Source organism: Rhea pennata, unplaced genomic scaffold (genome assembly GCF_028389875.1).
Source record: "Rhea pennata isolate bPtePen1 unplaced genomic scaffold, bPtePen1.pri scaffold_40, whole genome shotgun sequence".
NCBI classification, from domain to species: Eukaryota; Metazoa; Chordata; class Aves; order Rheiformes; family Rheidae; genus Rhea; species Rhea pennata.
Genome location: NW_026907681.1, coordinates 2,269,980 through 2,283,509, shown reverse-complemented (window position 1 = coordinate 2,283,509; position 13,530 = coordinate 2,269,980). Strand labels below are relative to the sequence as shown.

The following is a 13,530-nucleotide window of genomic DNA, read 5'->3' as shown; positions in this document are numbered from 1 at the left end:
GAGCTGGGGTTTGGGGGTATGATCTAGCCTCACTGCTTGCATTGCGCTATGTAAGCTCACCCCAGGCAAGCCAGAGCCCGCAGGCAACATCCATTTTTACCCTTCAACTTTGGAGCACTAGCTGTGTGCAGAGAGCTATGCTTAGAGGCTGCTTGAACTGCTGGACCAATGCCTTCCATGCAATGTTTTCCTCCTCCCAGGTACCTGCGCTGACAAGGTCTCAGTGGGGACCTTCCTCATGCCCTCAGCTCATACCTTGCAGCCCTGCAGGAGCCGCTGAATGGCTCTGTAGACTGTCTTGAGGTCGGTCTCAGCACGCACTTCAAAGGTGTGCTTGTCTGGAAGCAGTAGTTCTTCGCCCACTTTTTCCAGCACAGCACTGCGCTCCGATGAGTACATGTTGGTGAGGTTTGGCATCTGGTTGCTGCGTACCTGTACCAAATGCAAACGTGATCAGAGGGAACAGGGTTCAAAAGAGACAGGCTCCAGGCTGCAAATTTCAAGGAAGCTCTTTCCTCTACACATCACAATGCTTCACGTGACAGTTGAGGAACAGACCTGCTTGGTACACTTCAAAATACGAGAATCCCTGCTGCACAGCAGTAGACATCTGAGTCTGTGCAAAGAAACCGCTCAGCTCCAAACCGCTGCCTGATCCCCTTGCGTTCCCTCCCAAGCCTTTAAGCCCTACTCTTACCGTGTCCAGCACAAACACTGCAGCTTTGCGCTGAGAGGGGATGAAAAGGCCAAAGAGAGCTTTGTTGCCCTGGGAGCTCTGGTAGAGGTAGATGTGGCAAATACTTCCTAGAGACACAGAGCAAACATGCAGCATCAATAGTATCTTCAAGCTATTTGGTCCTGGGTACACAGACAAGCCTTCTCCTAGGGTGCCTTACCTGGCTCCAGCTAAGTAAACAGAGCCAGAGAGCGCATTTCCAGGTGTTCAGTGTCAAAAGTGTCAGCCTCTCGCCCTGTGAGGTGTCTGACAAGCTGCCTGCTGACCATGCACACGCAACCCAGCTGGATCAGGGCTCGGAATAGTAACGGCACCTGTAGTGACAGGGACACTCAGATAATTCTCAAGCCACCAAGTTTTGAACTGCTTAATGAATCAATATCTTCATTAAAAGCAGGCATCCCAGCTGCCCATCTTCATTTCAGACTTACAGCATTAGAAGCGCTAGTACATTTAATCTTGGTCTCACTGCTTTCGTATGTCTACTACTGAATACAGTTTAGGTTCTTCTTTGCTCTTTCTGAACTTTAAAAAGTGGTATCCTATCCTTCCTTCTGGAATACAGAGGTTTTATCACTGCACCCTGGCCTATGTACATGCCACATGCTGGGGTTTTCCTCATCTTTACTCGAAAGAACTCCCATACCTTTGCAGTTCAACTGCTAGCAAGATGGTTCTGGTTTGGTTTAGAGGAAACTCACTCTTCCCATTCAAGTGCCATCTTTTCCCAGAGTCTCCTAATTTCAAATAAATCTAAACCTCTTTCCCCTAAGGGGTTGGAAACCAAACAAGTATCTTTGCTCATATAAAACTGGGCACATTTCTGAGAAAGCTACTCGAGAGGGTCTTTCGTTTTAGCGTCTTACTAACTTGTTTCATTTGAGCTCCCATGCCTCTACTTGTGCCATTGGTACACAGACCAGTCAGCTACCACTCAGCACTCCTTAAAGGATGAAGAAGGAAAACGAGCACCTGGAAGGGTTACCTGAGTCTCATACACTCCCTCAGCGTCTGGAGCAGACAGGTCTGCATTGATTTCATTGATGTGCTCTTGGTACATGTCTTCAGGGACTGAGTAGTCGTAGAGATTGTAAACCAAGTTTGAGCGGGGCAAGATCCAGTTCACCTGCCAGGAAAACAGACACACTCAGCAGGGCACCTTGCTTCAGGCCATGCTCCTCCCAACAGCAGGGGAATCTTAAAGGGCAGCAAGGAGTTGTAGTTTGAGCCAGCCTTATGTTTCCAGAAACATGCTGACTCAGGAAGCAATCTAGCTGCCGGTGCTTGTCATTCCTAAGGCAGTTAGCGGGATTTATGCTTTGTCCACATTGCAGTAACTGTCAACCTGCTTTCTGGTCAGGCTGAGATTAGCAGCAGGCAAAAGGGACTGCATTAAGGCGCATTAGCAGGGCTGGACAGGGAGGTCTTGTGAGGCAAACTGCCCGTAGTATCTGCCCGCAGTGGCTAGAGCAACTTACATGAATTCAACCAGCTGTTTTCCCTTGTAGAAGCAGCAGGGTCAAAAACATGACCCCCACCTTCCTGTAGACAGCTCCCTCCTCTGGTTTTGCAACGCGCTGATTGACATAGAACACTCTTGGGATGCTCAGTCTGATACAGTGCAGGTCGCTTCCGATCACTGCCCACAGCCTCAACAAGCCAGCCTGGCTGCTCTCAGCAATCTGCAGGACAGGGTGATTTAAGTTAGCTTTGCTGGAGAGATGCAACCCATTCTTAGCTCTTACATACACGCCATGGAGTACTTCTGGAATCTTCAAAGGCTCTACTACCTCTGACTTTGTTCTCCAAATAAGGAGCAATTGGTGACCACAAAGACAGCAGTGGACCCAAAGATTCATTGCTCTCAGCTCTGGCATCTCCACGTCCTGCTATTGTCCTACATGTACAGTGAAAAAAATTGTTCTGCCAGAGGAAACGTCAGAGCATGAATGAAGACAGCTCTGACTGATCTGCAGGCAGCACGTTGCATTGTGCTTCTGAAGGGAAGAGGACACCTGGTAAAGGCTCAAACACATCTCTTAGCTTTGGGCTAGCATTAGCTAACAAATTCATGCCATTGTCTGACTTTAGCCAAAGCATTTGGACATGCTGGATTAGGTGTCCCATCTCCAGCTCATGGTTACACACAGAGTCAAAGGCTGCATGTGACCTTAAACCAAACAAGACTTTTCTGGAAGATGAGAAGTGTCACAACAAGAGGCTGGGTCTCAGATAGCAGAGGCAACCAAGCATAACAAGAAATTAAGAAAATGCTTGGATTGTACCATCAACTTCTTCATGCTCGCATTGACTAAATCTAGGATTCAAGGCACACTTGCCCAGCTCCTCAGCTGAGCTTGCCCCACACAGGCTCTACATAGAAGTCCCAGATTTGCAATCAAGCACGATCATTTGAGGACCTCATTTCCTTACAAAGCTTCTCTGAGCCTGAGGCTATGCAGTCCCACATGACCTTCAAGGAGGTAAAACTAAAGTAGGATTGAGGTTAGCTGTCCCTGAAGTTCAAGGTTTGACTACAGGTATTGCAAACATGAGGCACAGGGCACTGAACTGGCCTCTGTGAGGGGTTAAGAGTGGGCCTGCCTTGCTGCCTGGTACCTGCACAATCTGCCAGGACAAGTCCAGGATGCCGCGTGCCGTCCTGTACACGTAGCTGCTCAGTCCTTTGGAGAGGGTATCACGGATTATGCCTCCGCCTGTCATCACTCCACCATCCTCCAGGCGCCGCTTCTTCCGATGCTCCTGGTGCTGCCGAGCCTGCAGCTCCCATTTCTTCTTGTGGTAGCACAGCCAGACCAGTTGTTCTTCCTAATCAGAGAGAGAGTACATGAACAGGAACCACAGAAATTAGCACGCATCTCCTACACATGAGGATCAAGCACCATAAAGCCAAGCCCTTCCACCTTCAGATCCTGATCATGTTACTGGCATAGCTGTGAAGTTGCCATTGGCCTGACTTTCTCTGCTAGTGGGACTCTCCCGGTAACATTTCCCTTTGTAGTTTTCAGTCATAGAAGCGCAGACGGTTTCAATAAACATACAGCTTGCTACGCCCTGTTCCCTAGCTAGCTAGGCAGATGATCATACTCCCAGGATGTTTCCTGGATTCCTCCTGCCCAGTCTACTTCACTTACCTTAGTAGTGCCCATGGCAGCAGGTGGGTCCAGGATCTCTCGCCAGGACTGCGACAGTTCCAGATACTGGGACATCTGCTGGCTTTCCTCTGCCGTACGGACCCGCTTCCGTTTATTTGCAACTGGAACCAACGGCTGAAGGGGCTTAGCAGCCCCCAAATCCTCTACATCTCCAATCTGGGAGCTCGGTGTTCCCCCCTGGTGCTGGTTAGCAAGGACCTGAGAGAAACGACAGCAGGAAGTTTTGGGTGCTGAGGACACAGTATCAGCAAGAGAGGCCCATCAGCACAGCCAGCTCCTTTCTCTCACTCTTATTACCTGTCTTTTGTCTTCAGAAGTGAAGAGCTCATTCATTTTCTTTTGTCTGTACACTCCCCGGAGTCTTCTAGCTTGTGAGACATGGAACAGTTCTCTGAGATCAGCTCAAACAGCTCTCAGTCAGGCATGTTGGCAGCCTGAAAAAAGGAACAAGGGGAAAAAAATCACTATCAGGAACCTAATGATCAAACCTCGTTGCTATTATATACATGGAACATTTAAACCGATTGATATGGCTGTCTTTATGAGGAGTTTGTGAGCAATCTCTGCTCCAGTTGCCAACATGACCTATGGAACAGAGATCACGGACATGAGGTCTGCATCAAAACTCCTGCTGTGAATGCAATACTTTGAAATGATGTTGTACGGCAAACTCTTAGTGGGCCCAGCTCTGTAGTGCCAGATGCAAAATACAAAGGGGAAGTGCTCCCAATAAACTCCCAAGCAGAGCAGTCGCTCCGGCTTTTCATCTCTCCTGCTCCCCGGTTTGAGGCTCTGTTTTCTGGCATTGTCTCTGCTCTTGCTGGTTATTTTAAAGCTAATCTCTTCTGGCCTCCTCAGAAAACATTCTGCAGGCAAATGGTTCTGCCATCCTCTGTCTCAGTGAGTGGCTCTAGAGAAAGTCCTTGGTGCAAGAGGGCCACCACGCTACCTCTGTGAAAGACGTGACTGGAGGACAACGCTTACCCACAATTAAGCGGTAACAGCTGACAAAAGTGCTGTAACAACAGGTCTGGTGCTAAAAGACCCTAAAGAGCAGCCCTAGAGAATCAAAGAGGCAGAAATTACATACAAACAGCCATCAGAGGCACAACGGACCAACCATTCTCTTCAGACAAAGTCCATCCTCCCTACAGTGTTAGGGTAGCTTTGACCTTCTCTGGCCCCAACCTGGCAAGACAAACATGCAGCGGATGCATATCCTGCAAACCCTACACTCACCTTGCTCTACAGTACATCCAACCAGTAATAAGCCACCTTGGCTACAGAGGCAGAGACCTCCTCCAGTGTGGTGCCTTTCAGAAAGGCCTCAAATACAGAAGACTGGAATATCTTCACCAACTGCAGCTCTCCCCATTGCTTCACCTCAAACCCTTTCAGTTCAGCCAAGGATCCATCTTCATTGAAGACTGCATACCTAGGATATAGACCAGCTTTTGCACAAGCTCTGTGCCAAGGAACACATCTCCCAGGATGCTGCTTACTACCCTCCTGCCAAAGTACTTCTAGTATTGCCAAACCAGGCAGCCACCAGGTAAATTAATCCAAGCTGTGGGGCTCTGGACTACCATGATCTAGGCATATTTACACAGCTAGAGACAACAACATCATGAACTACTTCACCCCCAGCTGCAAAAGCACATCAGCCTCTGTCCCCAACTTGCCAATTCTAACTGGCAAAATGTTCTTAAATGCACACAAATAAAGGGCAAGAAGTGAGAGTCAGGGTTAGAGGAGTAGAGAAGTGGAGTGAAATACTAGGAAAAGCCTTATACAGGAGAATGAAGCTTTGTTTGGAAAACAGGAGGGGACGCTGGCAAAATGGACTCAGAGGAAACTGGACATCGCTATCGAAACAACTATGACAACACACTGCCCTCTTTTTTTCTGTCGTGTTTCTTGGATTTCACATGCCTGCCAATTATTTGTATGGCTCAATACAACCATCACAGGAAGCTTCAGTGGAACAGAGGTGAGACTCAAGCGTACATTGCTTTGTCACCCCTCCTCCAGGCAGTCTTTTCTTCCTCAGCTGGCAGCGGTACCTGCCAGCCAGCTCCACACTACTGCTCTTTCCACTTGCAGAGTGAGCAAGAAATAAGTGCACTTGCTGACATCCCAAGAATCACAGGAAAAAATCAAGGGCCCCTGAGATAAAGACTCCTATGAGCAGAGTTCATTCAGTGCTTGACATCCTCTTGACTTCTGCGATAGACTCCCTTGGCATGCAAAGGCACTCACAGTGGATGCTGGAGTTCATCCAACAGAGACATTCAAGCAGAAACAAACATAGTCTTGTACAAACAGAGAGTGCTGGAGGACAGTGACAGTATTTTCTGAACCCAGACCCAGGTCTGTGGGCAGTCCTCTTGTGATTGCTCGTGCTCGTATTTAAGCAGGCTGCATGAGAAAGTCAGTGAAGTCAAGTGCAATTGCTTTTCTATACCATGATGGCACTGGCAAGATCCACTCCTTCCCCTAGATGGGGATTAAAGTGGAAACCTCTGGGAAAAGTATTACTAGAGGTCTGTAAACTTGAGAGAGGGACAGACAGAGATTAGGGAATTTAAAGAGAAAAGATAGAAAGAAAAATCAAAGTTTGCCTGCGCATCTCAGAACCAAAAAGGGAGACCATGACTAATCAGAAAGTTTGAGAAGTGCTGTTTTACTGTTATCTTCAGAAATTTACTGTCAGATGTGTCAATTAAGGCCAGGGCATAGCTGGATTCAAAGACTGATCTCATGCAGGGAACTTGCCGTTTAAAGACAGCATGAGCTCGGTGGTACGCAGCAACAAGCAAACCAAACATGCTGCCAGCTCCAGAGGACTGGCAACACGGGGCAAGGACTAACACGCCTCAAATGTAGTCAAGGAAAAGGACCCTCAATCCCTTCCCTTGGGAAGTGGTGATTTTTCAAGCTTTGAACTCTTACCTTTTCTTCAGCTTCTTGCCCTCCTCCTTGGACGCTGAGAGGATCATGGCCAAGTAGGGCCCATCCACTTCAAAGAAGATGCTGTTCTCTGAGCGTGTGGCATAGGTGAGAGAGGCTGGGTCCGCCAGCTCCTGGTACTCATCATTTGTGAAGCCTTCCTGCCGGCACAGCCCCAACAGAATAGCCTCACTCAACAGCTCGGCTGATTATACGAGCAGATAGCCCCCAGATACATCATCCTGTCTGAAGGGATCACTGATGGCCTTTGTTCCTTCCCGATGATGGGAAGGATCAATCCCTGCTCCCCTGAGGGAGCATAACTTACCCTATCTTAGCAGAGAATAAAGTGTCCTGATTCCTTGTGACCAAGCAACTCCTTGGAAACCTACAGAACAATTTAGCAGGTAGGACTCAAACATGGGACCTGAAGAAAAGTGCAGGAGACTCTAAAGTCACTTCTTTTGGCTCATAGCCATAAATATCTGAGCAAGCAGAGCATGGGACCTTGTTGATTTGACTCCTACTGCTTCTGGCAGTCTATGTACAGAAGCACACACCAACCCTGGTCTCTTACACTATACCCTCTCTGCTATATCAGAGTCTCTCCTTCCACTCAAACGCCAGTTTGAGCTATGGGCTGTGCAGGGCAGAGAGTAGCTGTGTAGCAAGCAAAGCTGTCAGCCCCAACGTCCTGCTCATTACACAGGGGACCAGAGACAAAAGACAGGCTGTCCTCTGGGCTGAAGCCAACTCTGAGAACAAAGATGCATACTCCACTGCCAGTAGAGCTACTCCCTTCACAAGAACTGCCTGATTGGCTTGCAGGCCTACAGAAGGCTAAAACATTTTCTTCCCTTTCACTGTTTTTACCAGACTGTACAGCTGGCTGGTACAGATGCCAGACTCACCTTCACGGGGATGTTCAGCATGGCACCTGGGTAGCAGATTGTCACCTTCGGCTTCTTTGCGTTGGTTGACTCGATGACAAAGTTTTCCGGGAAGCTGTTGGGAAGCACACACCAAATCCCATCTCTATCCAGTTCTAGAGGTCTCCTAAGAACGGAAGAAAAAAAATCACCATCAGGAAGAGATTGGAAAATATGCCAAAGAACTGTTCTCTGTCCACAAGTCAGGCAGAGGCAGTGTCCTTTCTGCAAAGGAAGTCCTAGTCATACAACACCAGTTGCATTAATAAGCCATGGCAATGTCAGAAACCTGAATCTCCAGAACACCAGAGCTTCCACTGATTAATCCCACATCTATCCCACTGCTCCTCTTCTCTGCCAGTCAAATTCTGCCCTTACCCATCTGCTCACACTACATACAGGAGAACCTTTCTTCCTCAGCTCAGCACATACTCACCCAATCTGCTCAATCAGCTCCCTAGCCTGTGTGATCATATTTGCTCCAGTGAAGCACACAATCCCAGCCATTTCCACGGAGTACCAGCAAGCTCTGTGAATGGAGGAGGGACAGTCAAAAGGCTGCAGTGCTACCTCTTAAGCACAGCTGCGGGGAAGCGCATCAGGTCGTACAGAAAATAAAGTCTCAGGGCAAAAAAGACAATCACAGCAGCCCTCAGGAGATCATTTTCCTTTTCCTTCCCTGTGATACTTCACACACCCTGAAGAATCACCTATAGACAAACCCTGCCATCCATTGCCAATGCTACAGGGCCTTGTTTAGCAAAAGTCCCTGCTAAGGGGACTAATAAATAAGAAGTCATTAGTAGGAACAAAAAAAAAGTGTTACAGGGATCACCTATCATCCCCCTTGTGCTTTGGAAGCACGTTAAGAAGGTGAGAGCCTCACTAGAACAGCTCTGGTTTACAATGCTCCTTGCTGGAGGACTCCAGCAATGACCACAGGTGAGACTCACCCTTTACGCATGACATAGCCATAGAAAGAATTGAGGACACACTTGTGTGCCAGCTGCAGGGAGTCATAGAGGATTTCCATATTCTTGCAGTGCTTCACTTCAGAGGCATCGCCTGTCTCCACAGCCGCAGACAGCTTTTTCTTCCACACCTGATGGCAAGAGGCAGAGTCAGGACAACCCTACATTCCACTACAGGCAGTACCAATAGCCAGATATTCCCCCCACCTCAATCCTAATATGACACTGTGATCCTAGAACAGTATCAGTTATTAAGATAATTCCTCTTTCTTTCTGCTCTTTCTTTTGCATTTGAGGGGGAAGCGTTCGGCACAGGCATTATGCTATATTATGGAAGAGTCTTGCAGCATCAACTGTAACTCACACCCATAGTTAGAATTACCTAATCCCAGCAGAACTGCCATCCTACATCAATTCTGCCACACCACGTATTGTGCTGGCAAGAACTAAATGCTTGCAGCAAGAGATTAGATTGAGACTAACAGCAGAACCATTTCAGCAGAAAAGGCCTCCCAGCCACCTCCGTGATTCACGACAGAACTAGCAATAACTGCAAAGCAAATGGCTCTTTATTAAACTCTTCCAGAGACAGAGTCCCAGCGTCTTGTCATTTCTTTCAACATATTAGCAACTACATTTCAGGCTCCTCCCTCTGCCACAAGACTCCAAACATTTGAGAACTAGAACATGCTGCTTCTTTCTCCTAGAATCAATCACTTCTTAGCCTAAGATCAATTGTTTCTCTGCTTGTCTCATCTTTCTCTTTGAAAAGTACCCTACACTGAACACAAACCAGATCACAAAATAGTTGAGCTGAGGATTTTCTAGATCCAGTAAAAGCCAAAAAAAACCCAGCTGTTTTCTTTCCTAGCACTGAAAGTGATTGCATCAGAGAGCTAGGAACCACTGTGGCAGCAGCTGTTTAGGATTCAACAGGGGAAAAACCTGCACTTGCACCAGAGCTGTCAGGAAAGCTAATATTTCTTACTGACCATACAGATTGAGCAAAATGATCCTTTAGGGTTCAAGTTTTCAGTGAGAGGTGAGGACCTTCTAGCTTTGGCAGCACAAATAAAACAGAAATTCAAGCCCAGCACCTCATGCAGCCCCTTGAACTCACAGCGACGGTCTCTGAAAGCTCGTACACTGTCTACATAGAAAGAGTTCTCTCGCTGGCAGATGGTGGTGACACGCTCCTCCACCTTGGTGACGTGGATCTGCTCATAAGCCTTGCGGCAATAATCTAGTAAAGGGAATAAACAGAGAAAGCTTTCTCAGAGATCAGTGCCCCACTATGGATGGGAAGGATGAACACAACGGCATCGGGCAAACCACACAGATCCACAGATCTGAAGCTTTCAAGGCACCAGTCTGAGAAAAATTCCATCAATGCAAATAAACATCATACCTAGGAAAGCAAGGAAGCAGACCTGCTACAAAGGCAAGGGGAGGAAGATACTAATATGGGGAGAAACAGCACCTCTCTAGAGAGATGCAGAGGTGTGTGTGGGAAATAAATTGCCCATGAGGGCTCATCCACAAATTCAGGCTCTGCTCAGAGCCCCCACTAGCTAGATGCTTCTGCTGAGCAGTACCACTTTAGGAGCAAAAAGTGAAAGGATATCGACACATGTGTTTCACTGACATGCTTAATGAGTGCTCATTAAAGAACAACAACAAAAAACCCCAAACAAAATATCACCTTTCATGTGTCTCAGCTCAAATACATGACTCTCCGTGAGAAAAGAGAAACACTGAGACAAAAAACAGCACTTGCCTCCTCCTCAAAAAACGTACAGGAATTGGTTGGGATCCTAGGGGAAAACTGTTGCAGCATGAAACTGAGATCAAATTCAGTCTGAGCCAGCAAGAACTAAGTAGCCCCAGACCTGAGAGACAAGTAATTAATGATGTGTTTGTAGTCTAGGCACCAAAAACCTGCTCCAGATAATGCCATTTATTTTCACCTGCCAGTTGCTTCTTCTCATACTTGGCCTGCTCTTCACGGCAAAGCTCGTGGAACGCCCGGGGTGCTCCATCTGGATACAGAGGAGGAAACTTCTCAGGCTCCAGTCGTTGCTGGATGCGGTGATACTCGCTGCGGCTTGCAGGCACTGCAAAGGAACAGCAACTAGGAGCTTTCCAGGGGAGGAACAGGAAGTGGTCTCTGTGTCTTCAGCTCACACTGCAAGCTCTATCCATGCTGCAATGCAACAGGGAACTTGACAAAGCAGACAGCAGAATTACACTTACTGAATTCTCCTCTCCACTGCCAAGTCATCCGGCGCTGACGATTAGCACCTGGCTTGTTCAAGTCACAGGCAGCACATGTGGCCTCATCCACCACTGCTGAGGGCTGGACACAGGTCAGACACACCCATGTTAGAGAAAACAGAACTGTCTCCAGTGACATATGCCAGAAGGAATCGATGTTGGGTACTAGAAGAACACAAATGTGAACATCACAGAGGTGACGTTCAGTAAGTTTTCCTTTCTAGAAGCTTTTCAGAACACAAGTTACAGCAAAAACAATGACTATTCTTTGGAAGAAGCCAGCTAAAGCTATTGCTCTACCTTGGACAGACCTTTCGGCTCTGCACACCTGCCAACTGTAACAGCCTGACTGGATTTCAAACCGAGCCTTATTTTATCCCCCTGTCCAGGGCAGAAAGTTTATTGTTTGCCGCTAAGGGGATCAAATCGGAGGGACCTCCTAGACCATCTGCAAGACAAAACAGAAGACACCTTCCTGACTGGACTGAGGTTACCCACCTGCAACCTGTTGGTCAGAATGATGTTGGGGTACATGGCCCCTACATCTAAATGGTAGATAAGGGGGCATTCAATTCCATTAGGAACATCCTTCAAGGAATTCAGCTTGACTTTGATTTCATCACAAGCCTGCGGGGAGATGTAAAAAAGTAAAATTCAAACAAGAAGGAATTAATGATGCAGTCACATACGCACTATATTTGGTCCTTTACTTCCGACATGCACAGAAACACCTGCCACTGATTCTGGGGAACACAGGAAGAGTATGAAAAACTAAAGGAATAGGATTAAGAAGAGTGGCAGCGGCGAGTCTTCTTTAGCCACCAATCTTTAAGGTTTTCTTTTGGACCTCCAAGGTAGGTTTCATCTACACTGCAAATGTCTACAGATAAGTTTCTCCTGTCTCTTTCCATGGAGTATAAAATGAGTCTAAACAGGCATCTTTAACATGTGGTGTCTCACCAGACATATTCAGGATGAGAAAAATCAGCCTTGCCTCCAGCCTATGCCAGTTCTTTATTAATATGGGAAATAAGGCACAGATGGACATGGGGCAGAACTCAAAGCTGAAGAAAGTTGTTATACAACACCAATATGTGTGCACAGGACCCAGGCTTGCCTAAAGAAATGTGCTGCAACTCCACCCTCACAGTTCTGCTCTCCCTGGAAAGCCCAGTCATGCCTCTGGCCCTGCAGGCTGAGGCAGGACAGCAGACCTCCTGGAAGTTGGTGACTTGATCCAATGGCAAACCTTCTTCCTCTTCGACAGCATGCCGGAGCGTCTTCTCCACATGCTGCACCAGGAAGTTAAAGGCAGAAGGATTCTGCAAGGATACAGGAATGATACCGAGACCTCTTCTAGCCCTGACACCCATCCTCACACACTGCCCAGGGAAGGGGGGCAGGGGGTGACAGCTTCTGCAAGATTATCCATGCTCCAGCGTAGCTTCGGCGATCTTTGAAAACAGGCTCACTACTTAGCAGAGCATGTCTCAGTATGGGTAGAGAGCAATTCATCTCATCTGAAGGGCAGATGGCTGAAACAGGTCAGCTGAATGGCATCTTGAAATGCCCCTTCGTTCACTGATCAGCTCCAATGTGAGCAGGCAGAAAATGGCTGACCTCCACAGCCAACTTGAGAGCTCTCTAGAACTGAAGGACGGTGGCTTTCTGCTAAGAACCCTACAACTCACAAAAGTCTACACCACTCGCACTAGGGCAAAACACAAAGCAGAGAAGAGATGGTGGCTGCTCCCCGGCCCTTGGAGTTCTCCTGCAAAGGAGGCTATATAGGGCAGCTAACAAGAAGAGAAGATTGCATGCATGTTCCAGAGTGCAACACTTATGGGGCTGACCTAGCAGTCAGCTGCTCACATATCTAAGGCTCTAAGGGGCCAAGGATTTAGATTTAAGGTCCTTCTAAATTCACAGTGCACGTTCCCTTAAGATCATTCACGAGATTAAGGCCACTAAAACAAGCAGCACTGAGGTATGGTGTATCACACAGCAAAGAGAGAAGTTGCCTCTAAAACTTACAATCTAGACAGTAGCACCAACCAGAAACAGGTAAAAGAGGCCAAAAGAAGCTTGGCTTGAGTGGGAGAAGGACAAAGATATAATCCTGATGAGACAAAAACAGAGTCATCTCTGCCAACAACCACTCGCTCAAAGAAAACCAAAAACCAAAAAAAAACCCTCAACCAACCAATAAACAAAGTAAACAAACCCACACAAAAGCAATGAACCACTCTCCTTGCTGTAACACTGTCTTTACCCAATAGCCAGTCTGAGGTCATGAAGAGCAACTTCTCCAACCCCTCCCACCTGAACTCTAAGCAGGTTCATACACTCAAGCCATAAATTAGGTATCAGTTTTATAACAGGTATTGCTATTGGGTATCCCCCAAAAGAACAGAGGATGGTAATTCCAGTTGGAGGGTTATTCCCTACTGCCATGTTCTCCAGAAAGAAGAGAAAGAGCATCATTGCATTACCAT

The 13,530-nt window shown here is 47.4% G+C and overlaps 1 pseudogene; it reads right to left on the bottom strand.

The window, feature by feature from the left end:
• LOC134154768 (DNA polymerase epsilon catalytic subunit A-like) overlaps positions 1-13,530 on the bottom strand; it is a 41,980-nt pseudogene that overhangs the window by 5,075 nt on the left and 23,375 nt on the right.